Below are 13,377 nucleotides of genomic sequence, written 5' to 3'. Positions count from 1 at the left end.
TTATTACATGATACAAAACTGATTTTCAGAGTAGTTAGTTGCTTTATATTCCTATAGATAATAGATGAGAGTACAAAGTATTCTGCATCCTTGCCAACATTTAGTTATTAAGAGTTTTAATTTTAGCCATTCTAATAGATGCTTAGTGGTTTCTCACTATGGTTTTATTGATCATTTTCCCCTGAAGACTATTGGTCATTTATACATCTTCTTTTGCTATGTTTGAAAAGATTTCTCTAAAGATTGTGGAAGAAGCCAAATAAATATGACTTTTCTTTCTCTAGGTGCTGGATCTAAAGCAGAATGTTCAGAACCAAACCGCACCTCCCAGTTTGGCCCACCCCACCCCACATTTACCCCTTGGAGTCCCCCCTCCTTCATCCTTCTATCCACTTCATTCTGTCTGCACTCGCACTCCTCCAGGAAATCTGTTACTGTGAAGGTCACTAACACGCTCAGTATTATCATCTCTCCATCTGTCTTTACCTCTCTGGAGCTTTCCTCTCACTCAATAACTCCTTTTATATTTTGTTCAATTCCCATGGATTTACTTCACAAAGTATATTTTGAAGTAATCTAGTTGGAAGAAAGAGTAGAGAATCATAAGAAATGTTTGTGAAGCCACCACCCAGGTTTGTCAATTTGTGACATTTTAATATTATTGGCTATATGTAGCATACAAAAAAATTATAGCAATATATGTAGATAGCCCTGATTTTCCACAGTTCCGATATGCCTGTGTTTCATGCAATACTGTACTGAGCAAAGCGAGAACTACTGGTGGATGTGTGTCTTGAATTTGCTGCATGCCTTTATATTTTTAATAAGTTTAGACAATCTTTTTGTTTAACATGTTTTTAGACTTTCATTGACATAGCATCTTGCTCTATCACCAAGGCTGGAGTGCAGTGTCACTGAGGCTGGAGTGCAGTGGCGCTGTCTCTGCTTACTGCAGCCTTGAACTTTCAGGCTTAAGCAATCCTCCCATCTCAGCCTCCCACGTAGCTGGGACTCTAGGTGAGCACCACCGTGATGATTTTTGCATTTTTTGGAGAGATGGGGTTTTGTCATGTTTCCCAGGCTGGTCTCGAACTCCTGGACTTGAGCAATCTGTCCACATTGGCTTCTCAACGTACTAGAATTACAAATGCAAGCCACTGTTCCTGGCCTTGCATTAGACTTTGTATAAACTGTTTCTTGGTGATTTTATCATTTGTTTGCCTGCAGGAAACATGGTCTATAAGATGAATCCATGTTCATGCAAACAGTTCATTTGATTTCCTTGCTCCATAGTATTGAATGGGAGAAATCTTCTACAATTTATCTCTTTCCTCTTCACTGACCTTTTGGTTGTCTCTATTACAGACACTGCTGCAGTGAACATGCTGGGACCTTGCTCTCTGATCCCAGGAATATGTGAGCTCCCCTAGAATACCCATGTAGGAGTGGAATCACTCCACCCTTCCCACATGATGCTACATGATGTTGAATTGTTCTCTGAAAGAAATAATCTAAATGCTTATCAGGATGGGATAGTTAAAAAGCAATGCAATCAAAAATAGTAATCTCTATTAAAAGAAACAGAGTATCTAAACAATGCAGTACCACAAAAGTTTAAAACAAAGGAAGATGTAGTGAAGTTCTTGATATTGCTACATGGGATAGTCTCCATGATACAATGTGAAGAGTAAAAGTAAGGTGCAGAAAAGCATATGTACTTTGCTAAAATTTGTGTGAAAATATAGGAAGAATATATACGTGTATGTTTATATTTGTTTGCTTATGCGTAAAATGTCTTTAAAAGAATAAGCAAGAGACTGATATCAGTGGCTGCCTGTAAGAGGTGAGATGGGTTGAGAGACTTTTAACCTTTTGAAATTTGAGCTGAGTCAAGACATAAAATAAAAGATAATTCCAAAGGAGACAAAACAAACAAAACAAAATGCCTCAAAATGAAAAACTTTAAAAGAGTCCAATAGAAATAATTATTTTACCTTCCTTAAGATAAAAAGGTCTAAACATTATATCATTGCTTAAACAAGGATGTTTACTAGTACTTTAATTCAATATGCCGTTTTCTTTTTAATTGCACTATCTCTCATTACATGTCTGACTTTCATTCACTAAAAGGCAAAATGACAGCATGATTAATTAACAAATGCAATTGGTTCGGTGAAGGAAATTTTGGCCAAATCTTAATGTAAATGAGGAAGCCCAATCTACAAGGGATTCTAGGGGGTGGAGCATGACAATTCTGGCTTCAGTGGGCTCAGAACGCCCTCTACTATACATGTGCTCTCAAGGATATGACACTTGGAAAAGAGAACACTGATAATACTTCCGAAGGGCACACGACTGACTCCATCTGCCAAAGTTTCAAGTTCCTCATTATCAGCACATTATAAATACTTGTCACACTAGATCACCATGTATTTGGATCAGGAGGTACCACTTAGAGCTCCTAGGGTCACATCCCAAGTCGAAACAGCCAAATGCAGTAGCACAAGCCTGGTCAGTATGTGAGGGGTGGGAAGGACTGAGGGTGTGGGGGCCATTTGTGAAGTGGCAGGAGCCCCAGGTGCTGTGTGAAGCCAAGCCTCTGGATGACCTCTTGCCTCACATTCAGTCCCTTCCTGGGTGTCTGCCATTCCCAGGATGCCAAGGAAGTCAAATGCTGCATCTTTGGGGTGGGGAGCTCTCCAGGATGGGCCAGGCATGAACTCATTTCTACTACACCTCTGCCTCCCAGCCCTCTTCTCATACTAGAAATCAAACTAGATTGCCTTCAGGTGGTGGTTCTCAAAGCAGGGTCCTGGTACAAGCAGCATTGGAATTACCTGGGAGCTTGTTAGAAATGCAGTTTTCAAGTCCTGCCCGAGGCCTACTGAATCAGAAATTTTAACAAGCCCCTTAGCAGAATTCTGCTTTTCAAACCATACCCACACCCCACTCTCCCTTCCTCAAAACTCAATACTGAGCAGCTGTGACTTCTGGATAGTCAGATGGGGGGCACATTTCCTTGCCAGGAAGCACCTGTATCCTCAGTCAGCTTCATCTGAGTCCTGGCCTGGCCCAGGGAAAGAAATTCATATCTTGGATTCTGAGCAATGCTCTCCTGTTCTGGATGCCTGCCTTGGCTGGCAGCCTGTAGTGGGCAGGTGCAGCTGGCGCAGGGCACTGCCAGTTTAACTCAGAACTCAGAACACTCTGAGCTCAGAAGTCTGAGCTACCGGGGCTCAAGTGTGGCTCCAGTCAGTGGCTGTGGGCCCATTCCTAAGAACTGCACAGGCTTGAATCCTTCCCTCAACTACAGAAATGCAAACCCAACACTGTCCTCATGGAGAGGTTCAGAAGATTAAGGAGGCGAAACATGAAAAGTTCCTAGTGGACACTGGGGACACCAGTGTGGGCTGGGTGACAATGGTAAGGCTCAGGAAAGCTAGGGGAGAGGGGCAGGTCCCCCTCCTGGGTCCATCTCCCCAGGCCCTGTGAGGGTGGTGGAGGTTCTCTCCAGGCCCTGGTCTAGTCCTAACTCAGCATGTCTCCAGGTTTCTCTCAGCCCTGGTTCCTTTTGGCCCTGCAGTCACAGTGGGCAACACTGCGATGGACCCTGTCCTGTGTCACAGTGTTGCCCACTCAGGCTCACATTGTCCCTAGGACACTTGCTAGCTGAGAGATGTGGCCACATTTTGTGCCTCTGCACCTCAGCCTCGCTTTCAAGTGCAGGTGATGATGGTGCCCACGCAGAGCAAATGAGATCTCCTCCCTTCATCCAGCCTAATTATCCAATTTTCCACCCTCAATGGGCAAGGAAGAGTGTGGTTTCCTCCAGAAGGCATGATATTCGCAGTCATGGGGCAACCACCGGGCAAAAACACTTGAAAATAGAACAATCAGGGAAGCCCAGGTACCCAGTGAGAGTGGGAACCCTGCAGATTTACTTGCCTTTAAGCACATTAGAGAGATTATCATTACTTACAACTTAGCCGGAAAGCTTTATTAGCTATTTTCAAAAAGCATAAAATTGTGTAATATATATATTAATATATGTATATTGAGACATTGTTTTTCTCTTGTCACCCAGGCTGGAGTGCAATGGCGCAATCTCAGCTCACTGCAATCTCTGCTTCCTGGGATCAAGTGATTCTTCTGCCTTAGCCTCCTGAGTAGCTGGGATTACAGGTATGCACTGCCATACCCGGCTAATTTGGTATTTTTAATAGAGACGGGATTTCTCCATGTTAGTTGTGGATAACCCCCCCCTATAAGCTCCAAGGAAGGAGAGCTAAGCAGAATCCTGGCACAATTAGTGCCTGAAGAATATCTCAGCTTATAGTGTTACTACTCAGTTATTTCCTTTCATATAATCCTTCACATATAATCACATATTAGTTTACAGAATTGGGGCTCAAAGAATATCTCAATTTATAATGTTACTACTCAGTTATTTCCTTTTATATAATCCTTTATATATTTAGTTCATAGAATGAGTGCCTGAAGAATATCTTACCACTCAGTTATTTCCCTATATATATAACTATATCTTAGTTCATAATCAGAGGAATGCCTAGAGCAGACACGGTACAGAGGATGAATTAAGGAATAAGCAGTTTATAGTCAGAGGAATGTCTAGAGCAGTCCTGGTGCAGAGCATAATTTAAGAGAAAAACAGTTATACCAGGACAAGAACTCACAGCCCAGGCTGCAGTGTTCAGTATCGTAAAGATACCCGCTGTATGGCAGGCTGGGGGCAAGAGCCACTCCTCCTGATAAAGGAGTTGTAGGACCTTGCTCCAGTTCTTGTGAAAAGCTGCCCTCAGACCAGCAATCCCTCGATCATCCCAGGGCTCCAAACCCCTCCTGATAATCACGCCTTGGTGACTGTGAACTTTATCTGCTCTTGTTACTGTGCTGGCTCAAAAGCATCCTCCTCTAGAATTCATTGGAAGCTGCCAGCAGTTGGCAGAAGACCCTGACAGCTCTGTCACTGCTGTGTGAGTTAAAGCATGCTCCTATAGATATTCTTGGAATTAGCATGCCCATAGATAAGAGATATTGCACACTGCAGCCTCTTCACTGTGCACAGCCCACATCCATGCCTTGGTGACCTAATGAGGGTGGAGCCCTTACTGCACGTGGCCCACCTCCTTGCCTCAATGACCTAATGGGGGTGGACCCCTTGCTACGCACTGTCCACCTTCTAGCCTAGGTGACCTAATGGGGGTGGACCCCTTGTTTATTGCTCATGACCCTATCACTATCCTTAAAGATGAATTCACTCGCTACCCAGCCCTCTAACCTATACCCAATAAATACACACGCTTCTGGACATTTGGGGCCTTGCATGTCTCTGCTTATAGGTGGCGTAGCCCCCTGAGTGCAGCTGTGCTTTCTTTGTGCTTCTGTGTCCTGTCTCTTTATGTCTCGGATCCTGCTCCTCAGCACAGCATAATGGACACTGCACAACCCTGAGGGGCCCTTAGCCCTATGGTTAGTCAGGCTGGTCTCAAACTCCACACCTCAGATGATTCTCCCACCTTGGCCTCCCAAAGTGCTGCGATTACAGGCATGAGCCACCTGGCCTAATATAATACTTTTAAAAATTGTGATCAAAACAAAACTCTGGGCATTGCAACTTCCAGTGAGCAACTGGGGCAGATGGCATCATCATGAAGGCAGGCTCTGCCATGTGACAATGTGCCAGTACCCCAAATGGTGGCAGCCTCACCAGAAGCACCTTGTATCTCACCTGCACAGGCCCAGGGTCCCAGCTCCTCATACACCTTCTCTTGCTTTTCCTTTTCTGTCCTTTCGTTTTTTTTGGTAAGCTACCTGCACTCTGAGAACTAGAAACCTCTCAATGAGAAATCCACGGTGTAGAAGCCAGAGTGTAGAAGGCCCTGCTCATTCACATTGACAAACTCAGGTATTTCTGTTACAGTCTCTCCTTTTACTTTGGAATGCTGACTCCTGCGTCCGTCTCAACCCAGGCATTGTGCCACCACCTTCAAGAGGAGAACTAAGTAGTGCTTTGCAAAGGGGCAGCAGCATTTTTTATTTCTGACTGCATCAGGCGCACAGCCATGCACATGAGCATATGGGGGACATGGGTGAGGCCTCAGACCTGCTCTCCTCAGTACATTCTTGAGTATTTCTAAAGAGTTGTGAAAATGCTGCAGACACTAGCACCTGTGGGCCACCCTCATGGGGACCATTTCACAAGGCAGTGCCACTCATTCCCAGAACCTGCTACCATGGGCTACACTTAGTGACCCAAGGCCAAGCTGAGGAGAGCGCCAGCCACAGCACACCGTCCTCAGTTCCTAGGGGCATGCTGCTGGCAGGGGCAAAGTTATCCTTAGCAACAAGATATAGAAATAAAGGGAAAAGGAAGGAAGTGTTGCCAGTGGGCCGGTTCCAGCTCTTGGCTTTGCCACACAAAGAATTTGACAGGAAGTGCAAAGTAAAAGTAAGCAAGAGAGTTTACTGCAAAATGAAAGTAACCCCTGACAGCTGATCAGGGAAGGCTGCTCAAAAGTGAGACAGTACCACTGGGCGTGGTGGTGCGTGCCGGTAGTCCCAGCTACTCAGGAGTCTGAGGTGGGAGGATCACTTGAGCCCAGGAGTTCTGGGCTGAAGTGAGCTATGCCAATTGGGTGTCCGCACTAAGTTTGGCATCAATATGGTGACCTCTATGGAGAGGGAAACACAAGGTTGCCTAAGGAGGGGTGAACTGGCTTAGGTCAGAAACGAGCAAGTCAAAACTCCTCTGCTGGTCAGTAGGGGGATAGCACCTGTGAATAGCCCCTGCACTCCAGCCTGGGCGACATGGCGAGACCCAGTCTCTAAAAAACAAACAAACAAACAAAAAAATGAGACAGTACCTTCCCCTCATGGGAGTCTTACATGATTATTCATGAAGAGGTGGGAAGGGGTGTTGTTTTAAGCATGTCTGTGGTCTCCTGGGCATGCATGCACTCTGGTTATACACTCTAGCACATACATCTTATGTCTCATTAGCATCTTAACTTGGCAGTCGGGGCTGTGTTTCTACTACCATAATGAGCACAGGTCAGCCCAAGAACACTAGTCATGGGTTTCTGTACTTGCACAGATTTGGAGATATTTTCCTTCTGCTCTTCCACCTCCTTGCTGCAGGATGTTCTAACCACAAGCTTAGGACATGATGTGTGCACTGTGGAACAGCTTGTTCTCTCCATCAACCTGACAAGTCTCTTGTTTCCTTTCAAGGGATGCTGTGAACACCCCATTTCACCTACCTCAGAAGGATAATGAAGCAGTAGCCACCATGACCAAGAGAAATGATTCCAGAAGTGCAGGACAAGTCCCCCAGATGCTGTGGCTGTGCAGTTACACACAAGAGGTGAGTCCAGTGGGCTCTCAGGGTGCTCACTACCTTCTGGGGGCCTGGAGGACATCAAGTCCTGAGTACGCCACATTCTAGAGGAGTAGAATGAACTGACAGATACACAGCAAAGCTCCGCATACTCTTCCTTTTCTCTGTGCCTGCCGTGTTCTTCATCAGTGTCCTCTCTTTTCACCGACTACTGTTGACTGGCTGGGAAAAATAGAACAATAGTAAAAATTGGAGACAAGTCTTTGGTGATGAAGAGAAACACTGACTACTTCCAGGATTTTCTAGCTTTGGCTAAGATTGCAGTTTTCCAATTCACCTTATGCGGATGGATTCAGAGAAAGCTTCTGTTACAAATCAAAATGAACATGCCAGAAGTATTGGCTCAAATCAACTTTGTCTTATTAAGCCACTTAGTGAATCAAAAGACCACAGGCCAGGCACAGTGGCTCATACTGCACTAGAACTTCAGATGTTAAAGAGAAACGGTGGTCTTAAATGTAGCCACAGTGAGTGGGCTCGGAGGTGCTCACAGCTGCTGTCATGGTTCGTTTGCTAAGCTGCATCATCGCTGTGTCCCAGAACATGGGCATTGGCAAGATAGGGGGCTGCCCTGGCCACTGCTCAAGAATGAATTCAGATATTTCCAGAGAATGACCACAACCTCTTCAGTAGAAAGTCAACAGACTCTGGTGATTATGGGTAGGAAGACCTGCTTCTCCATTCCTGAGAAGAATCAACTTTAAAATATAGAATTAATTTAGTTCTCAGCAGAGAACTCAAGGAACCTCCACAAGAAGCTCATTTTCTTGCCAGAAGTCTGGCTGATACCTTAAAACTTACTGAACAACCAGAATTAGCAAATAAAGCCGATGTGATATGGATAGCTGGTTGCAGTTCTGTTTGTAAGAAAGCCATGAATCACCCAGGCCATCTTAAACAATGTGGGACAAGGATTATGCAGGACTTTGAAAGTGACACTTTTTTTCAGAAATTGATTTGGAGAAATACAAGCTTCTGGCAGAACACCCTGTGTTCCATCTAATGTCCAGAAGGGGAAAGGCATTAAGTACAAATTTGAAGTAATGAGAAGAATAATCATATGAAGGTGTTTCTGGTGTATTTTAAGCTGTTCCCTCTGTCCCAGAAAAAAAGTGTGTATTTTCCATTCGAAAAAAAGTACTTTTGTTGACTTTAGATCTATGGAGAATTATTTCTAAGCAATGTATTTTTATTCCCCATGAATCTTGACTCTATCATATACCATTTATGAAACGTTCTTGCTAAAACCAAGTGCCTCTCCAAGACCCAAGCTTAGTCCCCAGCACCTGCTCCAGTGAGCTGCCATTCCACACCCATCACATGTGGCACTCTTGACAGTCCTTGACATTGTCGGGCTTTTCACATGTTGATGGTATCCATTAAAGATGAAGATGCACATACCCTTTAACTGAGCAGTTTCGTTCATGGGAAATACTGAAAGCTTCCTTCATGTGTATCCAGAGGTTTGTGGAGACATGTTGCAGCCTTGATTGTAAACAGCGAAAAACTGGAAACAACCTGGAAGTCCAGTGATGGGAAAATGAATATCTTTCTGTCTTTGACTGGGGAACCCAAAGCAGGTTCCAAGGCTGACATTTCAGTGAAAGCAGTTTACTTGCTAGATCATACCAGAAACCATCAATTGAGGTATGGAGCAATGGAGCTGAGAAGGTAAGAAAACCAGTTTAAAGTCAGTGAGTAGGTTCTCATTGGTAACAAGCTCCACACTGCTGAGATACAGGGACACGGAGGGGAGAAAGCTGGAGTACTGACCCCACACTCCTTGGTTGTCAGCTTCCTGTCCTGTGTGTGGGTGGAACGTACTCTAGCTGCTCCACAGCAAGTCCCAGGTGTTTGCAGTAAGAAGCTGCTGGCATACATGGGAACAGTAAAAGTGAATGCCAAACACTTAAAGCAACTCCATGTTTAAGAATGGAAGCTCTCCATACCTTTGTTTTCCTTTTTTAGACAGAGTTTTGTTCTTTTTGCCCAGGCAGAGTGCAATGGTATGACTTCAGCTCTCTGAAACCTTCGCCTTTCCTGCCTCAGGCTCCCAAGTGCCTGGGCCTACAGGCATGCACCACCACGCCCAGCTAACTTTGTGTTTTTGGTGGAGACAGGATTTCACAGTGTTGGTCAGGTTGGTCTTGAACTTCTGACCTCAAGTGATCCAACCCCCTCAGACTCCCAAGGTGCTGGGATTATAGGCATGAGCCACTGCACCCAGCAGATCTTTTTTTTTTTTATGTGGTAAAAAGTATAAAGCAACACATGGATTATTTGAAATACTTTATGATTTAAAAAAATACAGAGGGAGGAAAACCAATTCTAAGTTCAAGTGAGGGATGTTGGTAATGTGAACCAAAGGGCTGCATGTAGTTAGTAATTGTGATTTAAGATACATTTTAAATGTGATTTAAGATACATTTTAAAGTGGGAAGTAGCAGGATATTCTGATGGAGTTTGACTTTGCTTTAGGGCCCACTGAGTTTGAGATGCTTTTGAGAAATGAAGGAAGTAGAGAGAGTAAAAGGAAAACTGGCTGGGCACAGTGGCTCGCACCTGTGGTTCCTGCACTTTGAGAGGCTGAGGCAGGTGAATCACTTGAGACCAGTTTGGGCAACATGGTGAGGCCCCATCTCTACAAAAAATACAAAAATTGTCTGGTCATTGTGGTGCACACCTGTAGTCCCATCTGCTCAGGGGGCTGAGATGGAAGGATCAATTGAGCCAGCAGTTCAAGGCACAGTGAGACATGATTGCATCACTGCACTCCAGCCTGGGTGACAGAAGAGACCCTGTCTCAAAAAAGAATCTGGAAACAATGGAACCATGTCTTCAGAATTCTAGAAAGAATGTTATTTTCAACTGATAAATCTACATTCAGCCAAATAATCAAGGATGAAGGTAAAATAATACATCTGTAGACAGGCAAAGACTCAGGGGCTACCTCCATGTACCCTTTTCTTGGGAAGCTATTTGAGAAAATACTCCAGCAAAATGAAGGAGTACACAAACCAGAGAATGACATGGATCCAGCAAATCGGATCCAGCACAAACAATATTCCAGCTTTGGAGCTGACTCTAAAAAGAAACAGTAAAAATATTAATAGGTTAGCTGGGTGGAATCGCCCAGGCCTGTTGTCCCAACTACTCAGAAGGTAAGTGAGAGGATGGCTTGAGCCCAAGAGTTTCAGACCGGCCTGGCCACCACAGCAAGATCCCTTCTCTGAAAAATAATAATAGGTTATTTACGGATTTGGGGTATTTGGAAATAAGTTCATTGAAGAAAAAGCAAAAGTATAAAAAAGCGGGGGATGGGTTGGTTAGGCAATCATCAATTCTAGGGCAGAAAGAAGTAGAGGATAGGAAGTAAGAGCATAACATACTGTTTTCCTCAACAATGAGCAGTATGTTTAGTCATAATGACTGCTTGGCCCCTGAATCTGGTAACTACTTTGGGACAATATTGGAGGAAAAATGAGGATAGTGATGCTGTAAGAGCTAAATCCTTACCTGTTGTATCAGGAAATTACTATATAATGTATAAAATAATCAAGAAATGACTACGTAGTGATATGAGAAACGACAGAAGACATTGTTAAAAGAGTTAAAAGTCATTGCTCTGGACAATTAGGAGGGACGGGGCAGGGGATTGTTAGGATGCATTATGAACTGAAGAGGCTTTCTAACATTACACCTAATAATATATGCATTCACTTGAAAAACTAAAAAATAATAATGTGGAAAAACCCATGAAGGTAACTACCCAAAGGAAAAACAGAGGATGGAAAGTGCTTGCCTCTGGAAAGAGCAACTGGCAGGACTGCTGTTTTCATTAGAAGACTTTTGGCGCCATGTGATTATACTTAGCCTTTTCATCTAAGAGGCAACTGGGTTAAGATGTGACTGATTTTTCCCCATCGGCCACAGCAGGCAGGAGAGACATAATCATGAAAGAGCTGAGAGAAAGCCAGTGTCAAGCTAGAAATCCGTGGCTGGGAAATCCATCTTTCATGAATAAGAGTAAAACAAAAACATCATGGTATGAATGAAACTGTTGAACTATCCAAAATGCCCACTCTAAAAATAATTACAAAGACAGAGAAATATATAAGAAAGAATGAGAAAGAAAGCAGAAATTTTAATTTGTAGTCATTGGTACATGTAAGTCAGTATAGTCATTATAAAATTAATCATGTAGCATTCAAAGAAAAAAAGTCATATAAAATACTTTGACATGTTGTGTTATAATTTCCTTACCCATTTTCCAACCCCTCACTTGTGCCATGATGAGGTCCAGTGAAGCTTGATTCTTTTTTCTGAGATCAGTTCCATAGAGTATAGCACTAAGTATAAGTTGCTTGATGAATTTTTTCATATGAATAGTTTTCCTGAAAGTACATGGAAGATCAGGAATTGTGATGCATAAACACAATTTGAAAGTGGCTAAGAAGTGACACCAAAGAGCATGGTGGCATAAGAACTCCAAGGACTCCCCTTGACAACAGCAATGTGCTTGTTGAAACACCAGCATAAACAAATCTCGATGACAGTAGTGATTAGATTTAGTGTTGATATGTATTTTTCAACTGTGGTAAAACACATACCACATAATTTACCTTCTAACCATTTTTTTCAGTGTACAATTTGGTGGCATTAAGCACATTTACATTGTTGTGTAACCAGCACCAAAATCCATTTCCGGAACATTTTCATCATCCCAAACAGAAACTGTATGCATTGAATCATAACTGCCCACCCTCCCTACCCCCAACCCCTGGAACCTCTATTCTACTTTCTATTTTTGTGAATTGGCTTATTGTAGCTACCTCACATAAGTAAAATGTCATATTTGTTTTTCATTTCTGGCTTACTTCATTTATAGTGGTTTTAAGGTTCATCCCATCAGAATTTTATTCCCTTTTAAGACTGAATGATATTCCCTATGCATGTGCACGATGGGTTATTTACCCAGTCATCCGCTGATGGACACTTGGTTGCATCAACCTTTTGGCTATTGGGAGCAGTGCTGCTATGGGCCTGAGGGTACAAATGTCTGTGTAATTTTCTGCTTTCCGTTCTTTGGGGTATGTGCCCACAAGTGGAGTTGTTGGCTCATAGAGTAATTCTATTTTGACTTTCTTGAGGAACAACTATACTGTTTCCATGGTGGCTGCACCACTGCTCACTCTCACCAGCAGTGCACAAGTGTTCCAATTTCTCCACATCTTCACCAACACTTGGCCTAGAGAAGTTCAGCATATTTTACGTTCTTATTGGAATTCCTTATTTTTATGTCCTTATTTTATATCTGCTTTGGAGAATTGTCTATTTATGTCTTTTACTCATTTTTGAATGGGATTGTTTTGCTATTCTTGAAGTGTAGTTCTTTACATATTCTGGATATTAATTCTTGACCAGATATGTGATTGGCAAATATTTCCTCCTATTCTATGCATTTTCTTTTGACTCTGCTTATAGTGTTCTGTTAATAGTGTTCTTTGATGCAAAAAAGTTTTTAATAGTGTTCTTTGATGCAAAAAAGTTTTTAAATTTTGATGCAGTCTAATTTGTCATATTTCTTACATTACTTTTGCTTTTGGTTACCCGCCAAGAAACCACTACCAATTCTAATGTCCATAAGATTTTCCTCAGTGTTTTCTTACAGTTTGTTTGTTTGTTTTTGTTTTTTTTACAGAGTCTCAGTCTTGTCACCCAGGCTGGCATAATCTTGGCTCACTGCAATCTCCACCTCCCAGGTTCTATCACTTCTCCTGCCCCAGCCTCCTGAGCAGCCGGGATTACAGGCACCTGCCACCATGCCCAGCTAATTTTTTTTATCTTCTTAGTAGAGATGAGGTTTTACCATGTTGGCCAGGATGGTATCAATCTCCTGACCTCTGGTGATCAGCCCACCCCAGACCCACAAATTGTTGGGATTACAGGCATGAGCCACT

General features: G+C 43.1%; 1 non-coding gene and 1 pseudogene across 1 annotated transcript in view; both read left to right on the top strand.

Moving 5' to 3' along the window:
• Nucleotides 1-13,377, top strand: part of LOC103792335 (large ribosomal subunit protein uL4) — a 521,713-nt gene that overhangs the window by 380,398 nt on the left and 127,938 nt on the right. The gene's annotated exons all lie outside the window — the stretch shown is intronic.
• Nucleotides 7,919-8,584, top strand: LOC108590359 (dihydrofolate reductase-like; annotated as a pseudogene).

This window comes from Callithrix jacchus, chromosome 4 (genome assembly GCF_049354715.1).
Source record: "Callithrix jacchus isolate 240 chromosome 4, calJac240_pri, whole genome shotgun sequence".
In the NCBI taxonomy this organism is placed as follows: Eukaryota; Metazoa; Chordata; class Mammalia; order Primates; family Cebidae; genus Callithrix; species Callithrix jacchus.
The sequence above is the reverse complement of the archived record's forward strand: the minus strand, read 5'-3'. Positions and strand labels throughout refer to the sequence as shown.